The 11,546-nt window shown below is 39.6% G+C and overlaps 1 pseudogene; it reads right to left on the reverse strand.

The window, feature by feature from the left end:
- Positions 1-6,556: 6,556 nt before the first annotated feature.
- On the reverse strand, positions 6,557-9,700 carry LOC106338917 (annotated as a pseudogene).
- Between the last annotated feature and the right edge of the window lie 1,846 nt (positions 9,701-11,546).

The following is an 11,546-nucleotide window of genomic DNA, read 5'->3' on the forward strand; positions in this document are numbered from 1 at the left end:
ACTCGGAGGCACCATCAAATCGGGATGAATATCGGCGGCCATCGGAGGTGCCATCGGAGGAGGCACAGGAGGAGGCATCGTCGGATGAGCCATGGGGGAAGGCACATGAGGAGCCGATGGTGCACTAGAAGAAGTAGACCCAGAGACTCTCTGAGTGTACTGAGTCTCGGGGACAGTCTCCTGACCCGAAGAACCGGGAGCTGAAGAAGAGGCCGGGTCTAAACGACTACCCGGCTCACCGAACATCTCTCTGTAATAGGCAGTAAGTCTTCCTTTTCGAACCTGGGAAAAAAATTTAATTTTTAAAATTAACATCAACAGTTTATTTCCCAACATTATCCACCTAATCAACACTAAATAACATAAACTCCGTAAACCTATCTAAATTTCATATACTAACCACCTAATCTATCCTAAACTAACCAAATTAGAGATGAATTAGAGAGGCTTACCATTGCTACGAAATGGAGAGGAAGTGGAGAGGAAGTAGACAGGAAAGAAAGTGTGAGCGCTCGGGGGTATATATAAGATTACATATTACGACGAAATAGCGAGCAGTTACAAATGCCCATGTTTTATTGTACGAGGTAATAGCGAGGAATTACAAAGGCCCGTGTTTTTATATACGAGGTATTAACGACGATTTTGTTTACGTGGAATTGACGAGCCGCGCTTTCCTATAAATATACCCACAACTCTCATTCTTAAACCACACACAAACTCCCAAATCACACCCTATCTCAAATCACAATACTCAGCAAAATCCTATTCAAATTATAAATATTTGAAAAAAAAGGAAAAGAAGAAGATATTAGAATTCATGTGGGCGAGACTTACGTATTATAATTGCTGGAAGTCTTGCCACATGTGAATCTGGTATCTTTCTCCTTTTTCTTTTTTTTTTCTAGTTTTTATATTACGAGGTATTTACGACGATTTCGTCCTACGTGGTGTTTACGACAATTCCCCTTACGTGGTGTTTACGACGATTTAGGTTACGTGGTGTTTACGACGATTCCTATTACGTGGTGTTTACGACGATTTCTACTTACGTGGAATTAATGAGTGTTATGTTTAAATCCCTAAAATCCGAAACCCCAAACCCCAATCCCTATATTCCTTATTTTCTACTTCATATATTCCAAACCCCATCTTTATTTTTAAATTTTGTCGTTATTTCCTCGTTGGCCTACGTGGTGTTTACGACGATTTCGTCTTACGTGGTATTTACGATGATTTCATCCTACGTGGTGTTTAGGACGATTTTCGCTTACGTGGAATTAACGAGTCCTTTACGACAATTTTTACTTACGTGGAATTAACCAGTGTTATGTTTAAATCTCTAAAATCCGAAACCCCAAACCCCATATTCCTTATTTTCTACTTCATATATTTCAAACCCCATCTTTATTTCCATTCCAAACCACAATTCCCACATTTTCTTATTCATAAAACAAACTCCCACATTACCTTATTCATAAAACAAACCCCACATTATCTTATTCATAAAACAAACTCCCTCATCTTATTCATAAAACAAATACATCAATCGGATACATCGACATTCTCGTCATCACTAGAAACATCATCATTTTCATTAAACTCGTCTTCAATAGCTTCGTCTGTGGCATCATCTGTAAGATCTTTGTACTCGTGATTATGCGGATCAATGAGAAGGATGTCATCAATTTCTTGTTCAGGTTCCTCAACTTCATTTAATTGTTCTTCTTGCAATGGTGGTTCTTCTCCACTGATGATTCGTCCTCGAGGTGTAACTTTGATTACTGCTAACCAATTTATACCTGAATCTCTCATCCGAGGGTATGGAAGGAAGCTAACTTGGTCTGCTTGTGAAGCTAAGATGAAAGGCTCGAATTTGTTGTACCTTCGTCCACCGTTGACATCAACTACACCGAATTTGTTAGACCGAACACCTCTGTTGACGACGGGGTCGAACCATTCACATTTGAAGAGGACGCATTTCAGCTTCAGTATCCCTGGAAATTCGACTTCAATAATCTCCGTCAAGATCCCGTAGAAATCTGTTTCCCCTTTCACACATATTCCATAGTTACTGCTCGCCCGTTGTCTACCATAGTCATATGTATGAAAAGTATAGCCTCGTGTGAAATACATCTGTGATGTGGTGACCTTTACAAGTGGAGATTGAATTACTTCGTGTAACCACTTAGGATAATCTGCATCATCGTCGTCATAATCAACCTGCAAAAATAAAGAGAATGTTAATGAAATACAGATAATGTATGAAAAAAAAGTTTTAGTTAATACCTGATTCCGCAACCACTTAATGAAGTGTTGATCTTTCCTTTTGTCTACGTCACTTGTGGATATACCAGGAAATGTTTCTTCGACTTGAGAAACAAATAGGCTGTAAAATCACATTTTATAGGAATGAATCTCTCGCAATTATACAATTAATTATACTTATATGTGTTTCGAAGTGTCAATATATGTTACCTTTCAAAATAACGAATCAATGGATCTTCGCAATTGAGTAGAATATAGGTGTGTGCACTATGAGCGTCTTCTTCACTCGACCACCAAACCTCTTTAGACTTCCCACCGAGTCGCCCAATCTGGCTAAAGATGTCTGGAACACCAGCAACTGCATAAGTTGGCGCAACACCACCATCATCATATCTTCTTGGAGCTCTTCTCCGTGTACGTACTTTTGACGCAAAGTAGTACGATGTGAAGTGAGAAACTTCTTCCGTCAAACTTCCAACAATTATAGAACCTTCAACTTTGGCGAGGTTCTTTGCTTTTCCCTTCAAATATTTCATGGCTCGCTCATACTGATACATCCATCCGTAATGTACAGGTCCACGAAGCAATGCCTCATATGGGAGGTGGACAGCTAGATGCTCCATGACGTCAAAAAATCCGGGAGGAAATATCTTCTCCAAGTTGCACAATAAGATGAGAATGTTCTCCTGAAGCTGTTCCACAACTTCTTCTTTAAGAGTGCGTGTGCTCAGATCCCTGAAAAATGCTCCAATGCCTTTTATATTCAAAAAAAAATTAAACACATTGTTAGTCATATATTATTTTGTAAATTATTGTGATATAATACACTACGTACCTGCAAGTGCTTCATGTACGTTTGTTGGAAGTAGCTCCGCAAATGCAAAGGGCAGTAGTCGTTGCATAAATACATGACAATCATGACTCTTCATCCCGGAGAACTTTTGACCCTTTTCAACACATCTAGAGAGATTCGAAACATACCCATCAGGGAACTTCACTTCTGATGCCACCCAGTTGAACAACACCGACTTTTTTTCTGAAGATAATCTGAATATCGGAACGGGAACTTGTCCATTGCTTTTAATATGTAACTCGCTTCTTGAGCAAATATCCGGCAAGTCCAACCTCGATTTTATGTTGTCTTTTGTCTTCCATGGGACATTCAATATTGTATTCATGATGTTCTCAAAGAAATTCTTCTCTATATGCATCACATCGAGGTTGTGGCGCAGAAGAAGATCCTTCCAATATGGCAACTCCCAAAATATACTCTTCTTGTGATTACATCCACTTTACGACAAAACGCTTTTGTCGTTACTTTACGAAGAAATAAAGATGACATTAGTTTTCCACGTAAGTTTCTCGTAAAATCGACGTAAATTTACGAGGATTGTTTTTCCTCGTTAAATTTCCTCGTTAAGCATGTGTTTTCTTGTAGTGACATTACGTGGAGTTTACGACGAATGCATTTCTCTATATATTGAGACGCCGTAAAACGAGGCAAGCCTCGTTCATTCCTCCCAAACTCCTTTGCTCTCTCCCTCTAAGGTACCCCTCTCTCTCTTTTTTTTTTTTAGTTAGTTAGTTTTGTTGGTTAGTTAGGTAATTAGTTTAGGTGATTAGTTAGGTGATGGAATAATAGTTTAGGTGATTAGTTAGGTGACGGAATAATATTTTAATTATGTCGTAATTGATTAAATTTTTTTTTTTAGATGGCTCCTAGGAGGAAACCAACAGCACCTACTTATTCTCTTTTGTTTGGCGATGGTTCCGGAGCATCTTCTTCCGGTCCATCATCTTCCGATGCAGTTCCAGACTCTCAGACTTCTCAGAGAGTTTCTTGGAGTCCTCCTCCTCCACCGTAGATGCCTCCACCTCCTCCTCCAGCGGCTGCACCTCAGCCTGCCCCAGCAAGTGCAGTTCATCCAGACTTGCGTGTGCCTTCATATGCACCATACGCGAGATATACGGAGGAGGATTTGCTTGTCCAGCCTGGACTGGAGGGTTTGGAAGTTCTAGACCCAACAAGAACTTTTTGGTAAGTTATTAATTTTTATTACATTAAAATTTAAATTATTTTTATTTTCTAACAATTAAATTGTTTTTTGTTTCAGGTTTGGGGCTAACAACCGTGTTAACCGGAGCGTTTCGGAGACGATGAAGGGTTACTACGACGGGGCATATCTGAACTGGAGCATGACACCAGATCACGTTAAGACCACTTGGTTTAAATGTTTTGCGGTAAGATTTTTAAATTTAATTAAATTTTCACTTTTAAATATTACTTTTTATTTTTTAATATTTATTTTTAATTGTAATTTCTTCAATTTTTTTGTGTTTCAGCAAAAATGACATTGGTCTTTGGGAATCACCGAGAGGTGAAGAGGGAATTCGTTGCAAAGGTAAAGACCCGCCTTTGCAACACTGTCTCCGATTGGAAGGACAAGTGGGAGATCTACGGGTATGAGGGAAAGCCCACTGAGCTCACGACGGATGTGTGGGATCTCTTCGATCAAAAAGCCCAATTCGTGCTCTGCTTCTCGAAGAACGAAGGATAAAGATGATCATTTGCCCATGGTTCACAGAACCGGACAAAAACTCATGCAGGAATCCGTCTAGAAGCTGTAAGTTTTGTTTTTAATATTTATTTTAAAATTTTCAATTAAATTAAATTTTAAAATTTTCAATTAAATTAAATTTTAAAATTAAATTTTTTTTTCTGTAGTTAGAGAAGACGGAATTCTTACCATCTCTGTCTGAGCTATTCAAGATGACTCACGCCACATCCGACGGAGTTTTTGTGGATCCTGCATCTGAGAAACTCTTCCATGCAGTGGCTGCTCGGATTGAAGAACGGGAGACGCAACTAACTCAGTAGTCTCCCGATGGATTACCCGTCACATTGACCACCGAAGAGGTCGACAGAATCTTCGAAGAGGTACAACTTAAAATTTTTGTTATTAATTTTAATATTTTAATATAATTAACTATATTAATATATGTTTTAATTTTATAGGTGGCTCCTAAAAAGAAGGGACGGACAGTCGGCATTGGCTTTGTTAACGAAGTTGCAAGGGCAACTTCGTCATACACTTCGAGATGGGATGAAGGGAATTCTCAGATGAAAGCTAGAGTGGATAGCCAACAGGTTCTTTTAGACTCTCTTGAGGATCGGCTAGACGTGATGGGTGGGAAACCCGACTATGCAGAGAATCTTGAGTGAGAGACAAGCCGCTCTTGGGTTGCCAGTATGGGATCCCGAAGAGTCCGATCCAAACCGTCAACAACCGAGAAACCCCACCGACTACTTCGAGAATATGTAGTTTTTTTTATATTTCGGTTTGTATTATGAATTTAAATATTATTGTATGACTTTTAAATACTTTTTTAAGATATGTTTTTCATTTTCATATTTCGTTTTAAAATTTAAAATATTCTAAATTTCGAATATTAAATATAAATATAAATTTATTTTATATAATATAATAAGAATCGATGTAAACTCCTCGTAAACATTACATGGAGTTTACATCGAAAGTTTACAAGTGATTAACATCTAAACTTTTACGAGGGTTTTACATCGAAACGTTTACGTGGGCTTTACAATGAGTTCGTTTACGTGTGCTTTATATCGAATGCATTACGTGGGTTTTACCACGAAGCGTTACGTGTCTTTTACGACCAAACCTTTCCTTTCGCTTTACGAGGAATTTATTTCGTCGTAAACGTAACGAGTCCTTTACGACGAAACCTCCGTTACGACGGACGTTTAACAACGAAACGTTTTTCGAGGTTAATTCGTCGTAACACCCCGTTTACGACGTGTTATTGTGTTTTATTTTAACGACTAAAATATAAAGTGTTATTGGAGGATATATCCAAATATGACAGTTTCTTGGCAAGTGTAAAAAAAAGTATGCATGGTGTGCTGATATAAAGTTTGGGTGATCTATATATATATTAAAGAAGACATATTTTGTGTTAGATTTCTATTATATTGGTTAGATTATAATAGCATACTATTATCTCTATGAATATCTGGGGCTTTAGACAATACATAAGTAGCCATGATAATACATTTTCATCAAGCAAACTAATCAACTATCTCAAGGATTGTCATTTTAACTAGATAACGGTTCTAGTCAAAGATACTAATCACCAACAGCTGATAACTGCATTTGGAGGATGAAATGAACAGCCATAGTTTGATACTTGGATTCGATACTTTTGCTATTTCTTACACTTTTGAATGATGACTATTTTTACAAACTCTATCACCTTGGACCATTCAGAAAATCAGCTTGTAGTACAACACTTTTGCTCCACGTGAAGATTGTTTTGACATGTATACAATGTTTTTACTTATCTTGGGTATAATGTTCACCAACGGTAACGTTACATGGCACTTCCCAGTTCCCAACTTAGCTACACCAAGAAAGAGTAACATCATCTTCGTTAATTTCGTAAGGGGTTCCTCTCTAACTTGGGACAAAACTGGAGTTTGAGAACGAGATGAATTTGTGCTTCCATATTTGTTCACTTGATCCTCCTGTACAATGGAGTTGCAGCTAAATGAATCACTCAACATTAGCCTTGGAACCACCAGGGAGCCATCGCCTACACAGCTGGAGATAGACGCGGCGCTATCTTCAAGAATAGTCATCATCTGAAGCCGCAAGATGTATTCTAGTTCCCAGCTCACATCCACCATGCTCGGCCTCTCGTATTCACTATCCTTCAGACATTTCTCCGCAACTTCCATGAATTTCCTCAAAATGTTCGGCTCGATTTGACCTGCCAATCTTTGATCTACAATCTTATCAACTACCCCGTTGGATTTGCACGACATGGCCCAGTCCGCTAGGTTCTGTTCCTCGAGAGGAAGGTGCCTGTTGAGAGCCGGCTCGCGCACAAAACCTCGAGGAGAACAACTCCGAACGGGTACACATCTGATTTCTGCGTTAAGATGCGTGTGTACATATACTCAGGATCTAGGTAACCGTACATTCCCTTGATGTTAGTACTGATACTGATCGATTCTTGATTGCGAACCACGAGCTTTGATATCCAAAATCAGCAACTTTGGCAACAGTGTTCTCGTCTAGTAGTATGTAACATCTCTGTGAATGATTGCTTCTTTCGAGCCACTGTGGAGATAATGCAGTCCCCTGGCTGCTCTGATGCAAATCTCCAGTCTTTGTTTCCACGACAACAAAGGCAAATCCGCGCCGTAAGATGCTCCTGAAGCGTACCGTTCTCGATAAACTCGTAGACAAGGACCATCTCCGAGTTATCTTCGCCGTAGCCTGTTAGAGAAACAAGATGCCTATGCCAGATTCTTGACAAGACTTGAATCTCTGTTTGAAACTCAAGTATTCCTTGTCCGGAACTGGTCTTGCCTCTCTTTATAGCCACTTTGCTTTCATCTGGAAGAATGGCTTTGTAGACATCTCCGAAACTGCCTTTCCCAATCAGCAGCTTCTCGTGGAAATTGTTTGTAGCTATCAATATGTCTTTGAAGGGAATCTTCAAGCCTAAGCTTAGGTTGACTAATGGCGAATTGTTACCCGAATAAAAAGGTCCATTCTCAGAACTGCCACCTCCTCTGTACAATGGCAAAGGAGACCACACAGTGACCTCAACTTCTGGCTGCATCTTCTTGGATCGCCTCCGCTTCAAGAAAAGTGTAAACAGAAAACCCAAGACCAAGAACAATGCAACACCAGCACAGCCAGCGAAGATGTAAACCCGATAACTACTTCCATTTGAAGAACTTTCCAAAAACTCCATCACTTCCAGACCGTTCAGAAAACCATCATCCTTATAAGGTTCTGTATTGCCTAGACTAACATTCAAAAGCCCAGAGCCATCAGAGACATTCACAACATCGATATAAAATGGAGTCACCAACCCATGGTGATCCGAAGGGTTGACATGTAGACGCCAATGCCCATTTACATAGAGATAGAAATCGGAGGGTTGTGATTCGTTGTTCTTGATATCAAAGAAATGAGCCCTGATGAAGTGTCTATAGTTGCTCTTGACCTTAAAAGATCATGTAACGTTTATCATAACTATCCTGTCAGACGAAACTATCGTTTAGCCGTCTAGTAGACGAAATCAGGAGCTGTGAGTCCCAACTGGTGGTTAGGCTTTTGCGTCGATGAAATGTTTCTGGCTGAATCTTTTCGGTAGAGAAATGCATCGTCTGGTTACCAAGTTCGTCCCAACGTGTCGTGTTCTGGTATGATTTTCTTGCCACCTACGTTTAATCTGTAAATCGTACGCAGATTCTTGGCGAACTCTGTGAGGTCCTTAGGAGCAGTGAACACTTCAATGGCGTTGACGAGAGCCAGAGAGGAACGATTTGGCACTAAGCTTATTTCGAGTTTTAGCGAATTAATCATGAGGAGAAACTCATCAACTTGTGGGGTCTTGTTGCAGTTCTGAAGCGAGAAACTTTTCAAGGGACGGTTAGAACCGAAAGTAGCAGAGACAGTGAAACGAGCAGTTAAAGGCTCTGTTGGAGAAGAGGCGGCGGAGAAGTGGAGACGCAAGAAGTGTAGACCAACAGAATCAAGTTGAAACTTGTAATAGGAAGGGCGTCTGAAGATCCTAGCCGTCCTATAGATTTCTGGCGCAGTGGACAATCCAGATTGGTTGATGACTTCAGTTCCTTCTCTGGTGAAGGATATTGAGTTACCACTTGAGATCATATCTCCAACGAAAGTCTGATCACCGTAAGCGACATTTGAATCCGACCCACAGTTGAAGCAGCATAAAGTGTTAGATGAGGAAGAAGAAGAAGAATAACCACCATTGTCCCAATGAGAGAAACTGTTAAGCTAGATCGAATTTCAACCTAAAACCAATTGGTGATAAGTGGAGTGGCTCATCTATCTTATATATTGTTTAGGATCCATTCCAACTATCAATGTGGGATATTTTGTGTCTAATACTCCCCCTCGAGATGATGGCTCTTTGAGCGTCAATCTCGGAATGCTCAGACAAGGATCGATGGACCAACTTTGGGCCAGATCGATGTGGATCGGGTTGGACTGCGTAAATCGGGCTCTGATACCATGTTAAGCTACTTGAGCTTCCAGCCTAAAACCAATTGGTGATAAGTGGAGTGGCCCACCTATCTTATATATTACTAAGGATCCCTTCCAACATCCGATGTGGAGTACTTTGTGTCTAATATGCCCCCCCCCCCCAGATGATGGCTCTTTGAGCATCAATCTCGGAATGCTCGGGCAAGGATCGATGGGCCAACTTTGGGCCAGATCGATGGATCGGGTTTGGACTGCGTGAACCTAGCTCTGATGCCATGTTAAGGTAGATGAACTTTTAACATAAAACTAATTGGTGATAAGTGAAGTGGCCTATCTATGTTATATATGAAACAGTCTTGAAAACATAGAGTAGCCATAGCTTTGATGGAGAGAGAGAGGGGAGAGGAGGGGAGGGTGAATAGTAAAAGACAAGTATGTAAAGTCGGTGGATGAAGACTTATGTGGTGTCTATGTGAAGAGGATTGAGGAAAATGCCGAGATCGTTTTAAGTCATTGCCTGGACAGTAAGTTACTCAAAAACCGTTTGTCTTCGTCTTTTGTGGCCGAGGATGTACGCTGCAAGTGGAAAAAGAGTTCAGACTATATAGCTAACCAGAATCTCAATTAATGGTTTCGACCAATTTATTAATTTGCTGTTTTCACTTTTCACTACAACAATATATATGTCAAAGTTTACCTAGACGTATATTTACTATATTAAAATACAAGTCACTCAATTAATTATATTCTGCCACATAATTCAAAAATAAAAAATATTTAAAATAATAAAAACATTAAAAAAAATAATGCAAAAGGCTGACCACGTGTTAATATAATTTTTTTACTTGATCATATCCTGTTATTCTTAGGACATTGGTTTCCATGAATTTCCCAAACAGCTAGGTCCAATTTGCCCTGTCAATTTCGGTTCTGTGATCTCATTGATTTTCCCTTTGGGTTTGTGGAACATTGATCAGACTGCTAGATAAAATCGCGTTAGAGAGCCTGCTTCGTGCACAAGACCTCTAATAGAACAATGTACCCATTGATTTCTTTGTCAAGATGTGTGTTGCAAATATTTTGGGCTTTAAGAAAGGGAGAAAATGCTAAGAGGAAGGTGTGTATTGTGTAAAGATAATCGAACCGGGACTCTCTCCGTTGATAATAGTAGTGTACCTACTTCACTACATAGTTATTCCGCCAAAATTGGCCGAAATATTTGCTAGTACTAACTAGATAGTTTATAAAAGGCCGGAAACACATGCATGTATTGCTTATACTCTTGGCCGGTACTGCTCTGGATCAAGGTAACAAGGTGTTCCTTTAACGTTACTAGTGGTATTGCAAGGATCTTGATTACAAATAGCGAGTTTAATAGCAAGTTTAGAGATCCCAAAATCATCAACTTCGGCTACAGTTTTCTTTTCTACTAATATGTTTGTGGGTTTATCATCTCCATGAATGATTGGTTCTGCTGGCCCACTGTGTAGACAATGCAATCCTCTTGCTGGTCCAATGCAAATCAACATTCTCTGTTTGCGTGTGAATGAAGGCGAATTGGAGCCGGGTTAAGAGTACCTTTCCTCATGAAGTCGTAGACAAGGATCATCTCCGAGTGCTAGATCCAAAATCCTTTGTCATGAACGAGTATTGCCTCTCTTGATAGCCAATTTGCTTCCATCTGGAAAATGGCTTTGTGAACATCTCCCAAACAACTTTTACCGATCAACCACTGATTTTAAAATTGTTTGTTGCTTTGTCAAAAAAATAAAAATTGTTTGTTGCTCTAGAAATGTCTGTGAAGGAAATCTTCATGCCTAAGTTTAAGTTACTTGATGGGCAACAATTAGTGTTGTAACCCTCATTTCTGTTAGAGGGAGTACAATGATTTTAACATTTGATTTTTTTTCTTCTTTGATCTTTCACTCTAATGTATTTTGTAAGTTTTTGCAGAAACACTACAAGAAAACAGCGGTATTCTGACGGACATTCCGACGGAAAATGAAATCCTCGGAATATACCGAGGAATTTCCGAGGAAATTCCGAGGAAACACAAAATTGGGGTTCCTCGGAAAAAACCGATGAATTCCGAGGAAATATTATAGCCGTTGGAGAGCCGTTGGGGGATTTTACAAAATTCCGAGGAAATTCCGACGAACTAGCCTTTTCCGTCGGAATTCCGTCGGAATTTCCTCGGTATGTCGGCAGGATTTAATCTATATA

The sequence above is a fragment of the Brassica oleracea genome, chromosome C4, assembly GCF_000695525.1.
Source record: "Brassica oleracea var. oleracea cultivar TO1000 chromosome C4, BOL, whole genome shotgun sequence".
Classification (NCBI taxonomy): Eukaryota; Viridiplantae; Streptophyta; class Magnoliopsida; order Brassicales; family Brassicaceae; genus Brassica; species Brassica oleracea.